The sequence below is a fragment of the Conger conger genome, chromosome 3 (genome assembly GCF_963514075.1).
Source record: "Conger conger chromosome 3, fConCon1.1, whole genome shotgun sequence".
In the NCBI taxonomy this organism is placed as follows: domain Eukaryota; kingdom Metazoa; phylum Chordata; class Actinopteri; order Anguilliformes; family Congridae; genus Conger; species Conger conger.
In genome coordinates this window covers 79528931-79538930 of record NC_083762.1, presented here as the reverse complement: position 1 = coordinate 79538930, position 10000 = coordinate 79528931, and the positions used below count along the sequence as shown (strand labels likewise).

The 10000-nt window shown below is 54.1% G+C and overlaps 1 protein-coding gene across 1 annotated transcript in view; it reads left to right on the top strand.

The window, feature by feature from the left end:
• The window catches only part of mettl21a (methyltransferase 21A, HSPA lysine), a 201695-nt gene that overhangs the window by 150482 nt on the left and 41213 nt on the right, over positions 1–10000 (top strand). The window lies entirely within an intron of this gene.

The window sequence follows — 10000 nt, the reverse complement described above, 5'->3', positions numbered from 1 at the left end:
ACCCTCCTGCACTCACACTCTCACTGTGCTGGGATCTTGGGCCGGGGCCGGGGGGATTGTTTGGGGATTGTTTGCCTTGGCGGGAACGGAACGTCTTCCCGGAAAGTGTCCTGGCCCGCACCATCGCGCCGGAGACTGTGGAACATTCCGGAGGCCCGTGCGCAGGTCGGCCCGCGCTGCGGAATCTCGCTCCCTGTCGCCGCGGCGCCCAACCCCCCCCCGCCCCCCCCACGGCTCCCAAACCCCCCACCCCCCCGCCCCGGCTCCCAAACCCCCCGCCCCCCCCACGGCTCCCAAACCCCCCACCCCCCTGCCCCGGCGCCCAAACCCCCCGCCCCCCCCGCCCCGGCGCCCAAACCCCCCCCGCCCCCCCCGCCCCGGCTCCCAAACCCCCCGGCTCCCAAACCCCCCGCCCCCCTGCCCCGGCACCCAAACCCCCCCCCGCCCCCCCCACGGCTCCCAAACCCCCCCCGCCCCCCCCACGGCTCCCAAACCCCCCCCCCGCCCCCCCGCCCCGGCTCCCAAACCCCCCGCCCCCCCGCCGCGGCGCCCAAAGCCCCCCCCCGCCCCCCCCACGCCCCCACGCCCCCCCCCGCCCCGGCGCCCAAACCCCCCCCCCCGCCCCCCCCACGGCTCCCAAACACCCCCCCGCCCCCCCGCCCCGGCTCCCCGGTTTGGGTTCCCTGTCCCCGCCCCGGTACCCGTTTCAGGAACACGGCGTCTCCTCCCTGCGGTGCGCTGCAGTGCTGTGTGTCCTGATTGGAAGCCAGTGTGAGTTGAGTCACTCTCCCCCGTGCCTCACTGGCCGTGTGTCCCGGTTCTGATTCGGTCCAGGTGCCTTCCACAGCACATTCCTCCCGACAACCGCCTGTCCCCCCCCAAATATACCCCCCCAATCTGCCCAAATGCACCCTCCCCCCTCCCCCAAATACACTCCCCTCCTGCACATGCAACCCCCCCAATCCCCCACAAATACTCCCCCACCTCCCCACTCCATGCTTTCCCTCTGGGTCTTGGGCGAGATTTGTCTCAGTCGTCACAGACCTTGTTGACGGAGTGGGGGGGGCCGCTCTGGACCCCCGTTGTCCTCAAATCTGAGGGCGTGATTGTCCTCTGAATGTTTTGCACGGTTCTGTCAGATTTTTCCCCGCTGCCGACATTCCCCCACGGGTCTGTTTGTTTGCCTTCGCTGTGGATGTTATGAGAACGGGCGTCAGGGAGGGGCCGAAATGACGACGGACCCTTCCCCTCCCCCTCCCCTCCCCCGGGGGGACCTCTCGACGTGGAGCGGGACGGGGCGGGGCTCAGAATGACCCCTTTCTGGACCACTTTTCTCACACACGTCAGAGCGACTGACCCGGAGAGGAACAGAACAGTCTGAACAGAACGGGGCCGGATTCAGCCAAAGGCTGCTCGGGCAAGTACAACCAAAGCCCACCCTCTCCACGGTGGGACAACACGAAAACCCCCCAGAGAGGATGACGTCATCTCCAGGTCTCTCAACACCAGGACCCTCGGGGGTCGCTGGCGTTCACTCCTCCGGAACACTCCCCTGTGCGTCTCCCCTACACTCAGTGATCTATTTATTGGTCTGTGGACCTGAGGAAGTCCGTTTGGCCCGGGTGGGAGCGGTCCTGTGTGTGATCCAGCTCCGCTCCACTCCTGCCGGGAGTACTCCGTTTTTTCGCCATTGCACTAAGGAGACCGTGTTATGATTGTTAGTGGAGGACTGTTGATCTGTAAATGTGTAAATAGCGAGTGTGTGCACACGCGTGTGTGTCGGGGTTGCATGTGCGCACACGTGCGCATTTTGGGGTTGCGTGTGTGTGCACACGTGCGCATTTTGGGGTTGCGTGTGCGTGCGTGTTGGGGGTTGCGTGTGCGTGCACACGTGCAGGTTGGAGGTTGCGTGTGCGTGCGTGTTGGGGGTTGTGTGTGTGCGCACATGCATGTTGGAGGTTGCGTGTGCACGTGTGCATGTTGGGGGTTGCGTGTGTGTGCGTGTTGGAGGTTGCGTGTGTGTGTTGGGGGTTGCGTGTGTGTGCGTGTTGGAGGTTGCGTGTGTGTGTTGGGGGTTGCGTGTGTGCGCGCGTGCATGTTGGAGGTTGCGTGTGCGTGCGTGCATGTTTGAGGTTGTGTGTGCGCGCGTGCATGTTGGAGGTTGCGTGTGCGTGCGTGCATGTTTGAGGTTGTGTGTGCGTGCGTGCATGTTTGAGGTTGTGTGTGCGCGCGTGCGTGTTTGAGGTTGCGTGTGCGTGCGTGCGTGTTGGAGGTTGCGTGTGTGTGTTGGGGGTTGCGTGTGTGTGTGTGCGCGCGTGCGTGTTTGAGGTTGCGTGTGCGTGCGTGCGTGTTGGAGGTTGCGTGTGTGTGTTGGGGGTTGCGTGTGTGTGTGTGCGCGCGTGCGTGTTGGGGGTTGCGTGTGCGTGCGTGCGTGTTGGAGGTTGTGTGTGCGTGTTGGGGGTTGCGTGTGTGCGCGTGCGTGTGCTTGTTTTCGGGTGGCGGGTGCACTGCTCCACGTGTACAGTTTCAGAATTGGCCCTTTATCGATCTGGTTTGTCTTCTTCGCCTGCCTTAAAAACGAGCTCCTGTGTAACAGCCTGCTGATGTTCTGCGCTGCGAGCAGTTTTCCACAGAGACAGGAGCGGAAACTGACTGTATATATGAACCCTACATTTCACACAGTCTGCGTGACGGAGCCCCCATATTAACGTGCGTGTAGATTTTGTATGAGGAGGAGGGTAGTGTGTCTTCCCTAAATGAGTTTAACCCCTGGTTCAGACTGGCGGGGGTGCTGGCTTCGACAACATTGTAATCCAAAGCAGAGATCATGTGTTTGTTCACGATGCCACGCGACTCCAACTCTCACCTCTCTGCTGAAAATGCCTGGAGCAGCAGAGGTGAGGCTCAGGCGGTGTGAGGCAGTGGGGAGGAGAGGTGAGCCTCAGGCGGTGAGGAGCAGAGGTGAGCCTCAGGCGGTGTGAGGCAGTGGGGAACAGAGGTGAGGCTCAGGCGGTGTGAGGCAGTGGGGAACAGAGGTGAGGCTCAGGCGGTGTGAGGCAGTGGGGAGCAGAGGTGAGCCTCAGGCGGTGAGATGCTCTGAGCCTCTGAGCTCTGCCCTCTGAGATGTCTCACGGCCTGGTTCCCAGACACCGTTTAAGCCGAGTCCTAGACCCAACGGTCTTCAGTCCTGGTCCTGGAGAGCCGCAGGGTGTGCTGGGGTCCTCACTCCTGGCCCTGGAGAGCCGCAGGGTGTGCTGGGGTCCTCACTCCTGGTCCTGGAGAGCCGCAGGGTGTGCTGGGGTCCTCACTCCTGGTCCTGGAGAGCCGCAGGGTGTGCTGGGGTCCTCACTCCTGGTCCTGGAGAGCCACAGGGTGTGCTGGGGTCCTCACTCCTGGTTCTGGAGAGCCACAGGGTGTGCTGGGGTCCTCACTCCTGGTTCTGGAGAGCCGCAGGGTGTGCTGGATTTCATTGTTACTCAGCACTTAATTGATCAATTCAAGTTAATTACACAGTTGACTCGCCTCACGTGGTTTCTTGGGTCTGAATCGGTTGCTGATTTTAAGGCGAAAACCAAAACCAGCCACATCCTGCGGCTCTCCAGGACCAGGAATGAAGATCACTGTCCTCGGCTAAACCAGCCCATACTCACGATCGTAACAGATAGTCCAGTTTATTTACGTCTAAGGGAATTGAAAATGTGTTGATGTGATTGCGGCCCTTTCAGAAGACGGCTTCTTATCTGTGAGAGAGGCAGACGGGAGTGTGGTATTACTGGTCGTGGTCCGATTCCTTCCCGAAAATCAGGGATTCTCAGCGCTCAGAATTTGAGCGCAGAGCAATGTTTGAGGGATGGACACAGAGGCTGAAACTGGGTCAGGTTTAGGGAAAGTATTTGTTTGACACTGCAAAAAAAAAAAAAAAAAAAAAGTCTTAACAAGCATTTTAGTCGTGTAAGGGGGCTTATTTTTTTCTCTCAATGCGAAAATGTTTGCTTGACAAGTGAAATTCGTAACCCCTTTGGCAAATCTTGAAATGAGTCAATTTCTCACCTCATTGACAATATTTCCATCTTATTTAGCAAAGAAGTACTAGAAATAAGATTTAAAGTCTAAATATAAGACTGAAATACTTGCTGAGATTGTCTTATTTTTTGGATTTTACAGTGTAGCACCAAATGGAAGTTTTTTTCTTTCCAAATATTTCCGTTCTCAATTTTTGTGACTTGAATCCTGTTCTGCTGTACGTCCCGTAAAATATCATGTTTTGTCATTATTTAATGAGTTTTTTTGTCATTTTATTTTTTTTACCAACTTGCAACACTGCTTTGCGTGTGCCAATGAGCGACTGTTCTTCCCGTGCGTTGGTGTGTTGCAGCTGATCTCTTATGCAAGTTCAACAGCTGTGTTCCAGTACATTCTGCGTTTCGTCTGTTGTTTCTTTTTTTACCACTGATGCCAGTAAAACAAACTATTTATCACAACCTGTGTGTGTGTGTCTAATTTCTTATGTAAACGTCAGGCTTGCAGCACTGATCTGTCTCTCCTGGACCGAGGCCATGAGCACACACTGTCTCTATCAGTTCAGTGACCAAGACCAAGGCCGATTCTGATGTGCTGAATAAAATACATTAAACACAAAAACCGTTTCCCTTGTTTTGAGGAACATGGCGGACCTGTTTGTGTTCAGCTGGAGCGTTGGCCAGATTGGACCGGAGCGCTGCGTCTCCCTCTAACCGTCGTGGTTAAACGCCGCGGTTAAACGCGCCGGTGGTGTCGCAGTCCCTGGGGTCCGGAGGAGCAGCAGCCTGGCAGCCATCTTAAAAAACGTTAAATCCTGCGTGGATCCAGGCCTGTAATTTGTAAGGAGATCCACACTGTGGCTATGATGCAACCCTGGCTGCTGTGTGACTCACACACACACACACACACACACACACTCACCCCGTTCAGGTGGTCTGCTGAACGTGGTTTACTCCCTTGGCCCTCCCAGCATCTGGACGACGTTTCATGAAAGTGGCCGTTTGGCGTGTTACGCAACGCGCGCCACTGACAGACATGACCGTGGTGAGCTGGGATTCAAACCCGTCGCCCTGCGGTCTGGGGCACAGCACGGCGCTCGAACCACTACCCTGCAGCACTGCCTTACAGCTAGGAGAACGCACTGCCTCAGTGCCATACACACGCACACTCGCACACACACTCGTACACACACTCCACACATACACACACACTCACGCACAGAATGCACACACACTCGTACACACACTCCACACATACACGAACACTCACGCACAGAATGCACACACTCACACACACACACACGTACTCATGCACACACACACTGTCTCTTATCCTTGGCTGGCCAGTCTGTAATTTCCCTGAAAATAGCTCTCTCTCTCTTTCTCTCTCTCCCTCTTTCCTTCCTCCCTCTCTCCCCCCTCTCTTTCCCTCCCTCCCTCTCTCCCTCCCTGTTTCCTTCTCCCTCTCTCTTTCCCTCCCTCTCTCCCCTCTCCCTCTCTCCCTCCCTGTTTCCTTCTCCCCCTCTCTCTTTCCCTCCCTCCCTCCATCCTAGGCCCACACAGCAGCCTCCCTCCTCTCCTCTCTCCTTTACTTTGTCCTCGCCCCCCCCCCCCCCCCCCCCCCCAGTAATTTGTCATGGACGTTGAAAGCGCTAAATCCGCCTCCTGACAGGGAGTAATCCAGGGGGATTCTGGGTAGCGGAACGACGGGCCGGAACGCGCCCGCCGCCATTTTGTTCCCCGAGTGCCCGGGCCCAGACGCCGCTGAAAGGTTTATCTTGGGGATTTATTTTTTCAGAAGATGTCTTGAGCCGAGCTGCCGTGTTGACTTCAGACTCCATTAAGGTCTTTATGTATGGCGGGCCAAAGTTTAACTCGCCCTGCGAACGCACCCCCCACCCGGATCCCATCCCCCAAACCGCCCCTCCCCAAATTCAAAAGATTCCCTCGCTCACACATTTCTCCGAGCTGAGGTCTCGCAGCATAGGTGTTCTGTGGCAATATTGACTTTAAATAAATATCTTGTTGCTCCCAAGTGATGATTTTTTGGAATGCTTCTATCAATGTTCTAAATCTCTAAGTGTTCCAGAACTCCTTTGTTTTCTGTCACCAGTAGTGATTGTGACATCAGCATATCTGTCACGTATCTGTGACCTCACACCTTCAGGAATGTAACACTGACCACACTGTCGTACATCAGTGTATTTAATTCAACAAAGAAAACTGACTAATTATGATGACAGCATAGTAATTATTTTGTACATAATTTCAAAAAAATCTGAGTGTGTGCTTGTTGCACTTACTGCCTTATAGTCTAGTGGATAAGGTATATGACTGGGATCCAGAAGGTCGGAGGTTCAAGCCCCAGAGTAGCCATGTTAAGACCCACACTGCTGTTGGACCCTTGAGAACATCACATTGCTCCGGGAGGGATTGTCTAATCAACCAAAGTCAGCTGAGATATAACACAATCTGAGCTGATCCCAGATCAGCTGATCTGCTGATCACATACTGTACAGCTATCTTCTGCATAGCTTTGAGTTCGGCTCCCGATTTATTCCCACAATGCACTGCTGTCCTATCTAAGCAAGCCCACACCACTGTGAATCCTGCTGCTAAAGAACCGATGGGGTGAAGAATGAAAATGTGCAACTGCGTGTGTGTGTGTGTGTGTGTGTGTGTGTGTGTGTGTGTGTGTGTGTGTGAGAGAGAGAGATTGTATGTGTTATTGTTAGTCGCTGTGTATGGAGAAGATGTTTCTTATACCCATAATGTTTCTTGCTGGAGCGATTGAGATGCAAATGTATATTCTGCATATTGTGTGATAGATCCTACTGGTAAACGTTCTGCTACTCAAGTGAAGGACATCAGAATGTATTTTGTAAATGGACCTAAATAAGGATTAAACTGTGTGTATGTGTGTGTGTGTATGAGAGTGTGTGTGTGTATGAGAGTGTGTGTGTGTGTGTGTGTGGAGGCGTGGCCTGGCTCGCTGGTCTCTGATTGGTTCAGGCGAGTCGAAGCTGAGTGGCCGCGGTGCTTAATTGTCGCTGCCAATTAGCGCGTCTCCCGCGGCAACAATGGCTCAACTGTAGCGAGCGGAACGCGGCTTTGTGCTTCTCCACCGGCCCGCGGGACAGGCAGCCCGAAAACACCGCCCCAACGCCACCCCAACACTGCCCCAACAGGGCCCCAACACGGCCCCAACACGGCCCCAACACGGCCCCAACACTGCCCCAACGCCACCCCAACACTGCCCCAACAGGGCCCCAACACTGCCCCAACACGGCCCCAACACAGCCCCAACACAGCCCCAACGCCACCCCAACACTGCCCCAACACGGCTCCAATACTGCCCCAACACGGCCCCAACACTGCCCCAACACAGCCCCAACGCCACCCCAACACTGCCCCAACACGGCTCCAATACTGCCCCAACACGGCCCCAACACTGCCCCAACACAGCCCCCAACATGCCCCAACCCAGCCCCAACACTGCCCCAACACTGCCCCAACACGGCCCCAACACGGCCCCAACACGGCCCCAAACATAGCCCCAACACTGCCCCAACAGGGCCCCAGCATGGCCCCAACACAGCCCCAACACAGCCCCAAACATAGCCCCAACACTGCCCCAACACGGCCCCAACACAGCCCCAATACAGCCCCAAACATGACCTGAAAACACTGCCCCAACACTGCCCCAACACGGCCCCAACACGGCCCCAAACACCGGCCCAAACACCACCCTAAAACTGCCTAAACACGGACCCAACACCACCCCCAACGCTGCCCCAAACACCATCCTAAAACCAACCAAACACCGCCCCAAATGCTACAAAAAACACCACCCAAAAATCAGCCAAACATGCCCCAACCCAGCCCCAACACGGCCACAAACATGCCCTAACACTGCCCCAACACAGCCCCAAACATGCCCTAACACTGCCCCAACACAGCCCCAAACATGCCCTAACACTGCCCCAACACAGCCCCAAACATGCCCTAACACTGCCCCAACACAGCCCCAAACATGCCCTAACACTGCCCAAAACACCAGTGCAGAGAGGACAGAAAGGAGGAAAAGATGTAGGATGGAACGCCAGGTCTGTGCTGTGACAGAGCTGAGTGTGTGTGTGTGTGTGTGTGTGTGTGTGTGTGTTTGTGTATGTGTGTGTGTGTGTGTGCGTGTGTGTGTGAGTATGTGTGTGTGTATGTGTGTGTCTGTGTGCTGAGTGTAAGCTTCACAACATCCAATGTTTCTCTCTCCCTCTCTATCTCTCTTTCTCTCTATTTCTATTTACCTCTATCTCTCGCCCTCCCCCCTCTCCCTCCCTCTCTCTCCCCCTCTCCCCCACTCACTCTCTCAGTCACCCTCCTCCTCTCTCTCTCTCTCTCTCTCGTACACACACAGCACTGCCCTATTAGCACTAAGGGCCCACACAAAGACTGGCTGGGCTCCCCTGTTCTTGATGACCTGGATCAGAGACAGAGTTGCTGTTTTTTTCTCTCTTTTTTCAGGGGTGGGGGGTGTGGGGGGGGGGGGCCTCTCTCATGTCCAGCACGAATGTAGGTTTGATCTGTTGTTTTCACGGGGGGAAGCAATGTTCTCGAAACTAGACAATAATGCAATATGCACATTTGAAGTACGTATATTTCAAATAAGCTGTCTACATCTGACGCAGGCAGCAGTTTGCATGCCTTTCTGCATGTTTAATAGCGCATTAATTACCGCCCTTTACCTTCAGAGGGGCACTTCAGGATAAAAGCGGTTTGGACGTGCAAACGCTGCGCTAATCCTGCGCTCCTGGAGGGGGCAGACATACAGGGAGAGGCTGACGGCACTTTGGGTTTTTTTATTAATACAGTGTACAGATACGAGCTGTACGGTGGCTGTAAAATGAGGAGCTTATCGTGTTTTGAACGATGCAGGACAGGTGTTTGTGTTTGCTCAGCTGGGGAGGAACACTCATCCACTCAGCAAAAACTCCTCCTGTTCTCAAACGGAATCATCTTCCCAATACCATTATGTGGCAGAAATGTGTAATCTTAAATAGAACATTGACGATATTCCATAACTCATTCTGGATTTGGATTTGGAACTCATTGCCCCATTCAGAATAGTGTACTCTGAATCCTCTATTTATAAAATATTTTTGCATGTTTTGGTGCTTGGCATGGTACTCCCACGAGCCTAAATATTAGGATATTTTAAATATTAAAATTGATTATTTGGCAGCATAAATACGTTTTTTGTGTGGTCAGCGCGAATCAATTTGTCAATTAATTGAAAAATGCTTGCAGGACCATTTTTCAAGTAGTGAACCGAATTTCAATTCAAGACCTGAATTGAAGTCAAATTGACCCCAACGTGGTGTTGGGGAGGGGCTGGTATTTTGTTCTTCGATCAGGTGCATTTAGTTATGACATGCCATAACTTTACTGACTTGGCCGATGCTTTCAGTGTGAACTGGACGTGATGTTCAGAGCTACGGACAGCTGATCCTTTATGTGAATTGTACCATATCTGTGCTCTGTAATTATTCCAACGACCTTCAGTGTGAACTAACGGTATGTCACTTTGGATAAAAGTGTCTGCCCAATGCAAACGTAATCTAATGTCAGTGAAATGTCTTCCTTTGTTAGAGGCTACGACCGGCTCAATGTCAGAGCATGTTTACTTGTGTCCAAAACTGAAAACGACCTGAAACCTCACTTCCCTCTGTGTGGGGCACCAGCCACACCTGATCCTTGTTGCTGATTGGTGAGGAGATGCTATCAAGATTGGGTGTTGGTGGCAGTCTGTCCCAACGCTCAGGGTGACAGTCTGTGAATCACAGACACAATGACACACACGCAGTCTGTGAATCACAGACACAATGACACACACAGAGTCTGTGTCCTTATCCGTTTACCCATCAGCCGTGTCACAGACGCTGGGGCTTCCACTGAGAGACGGTCCTGTGTCCACTGAGCAGGGC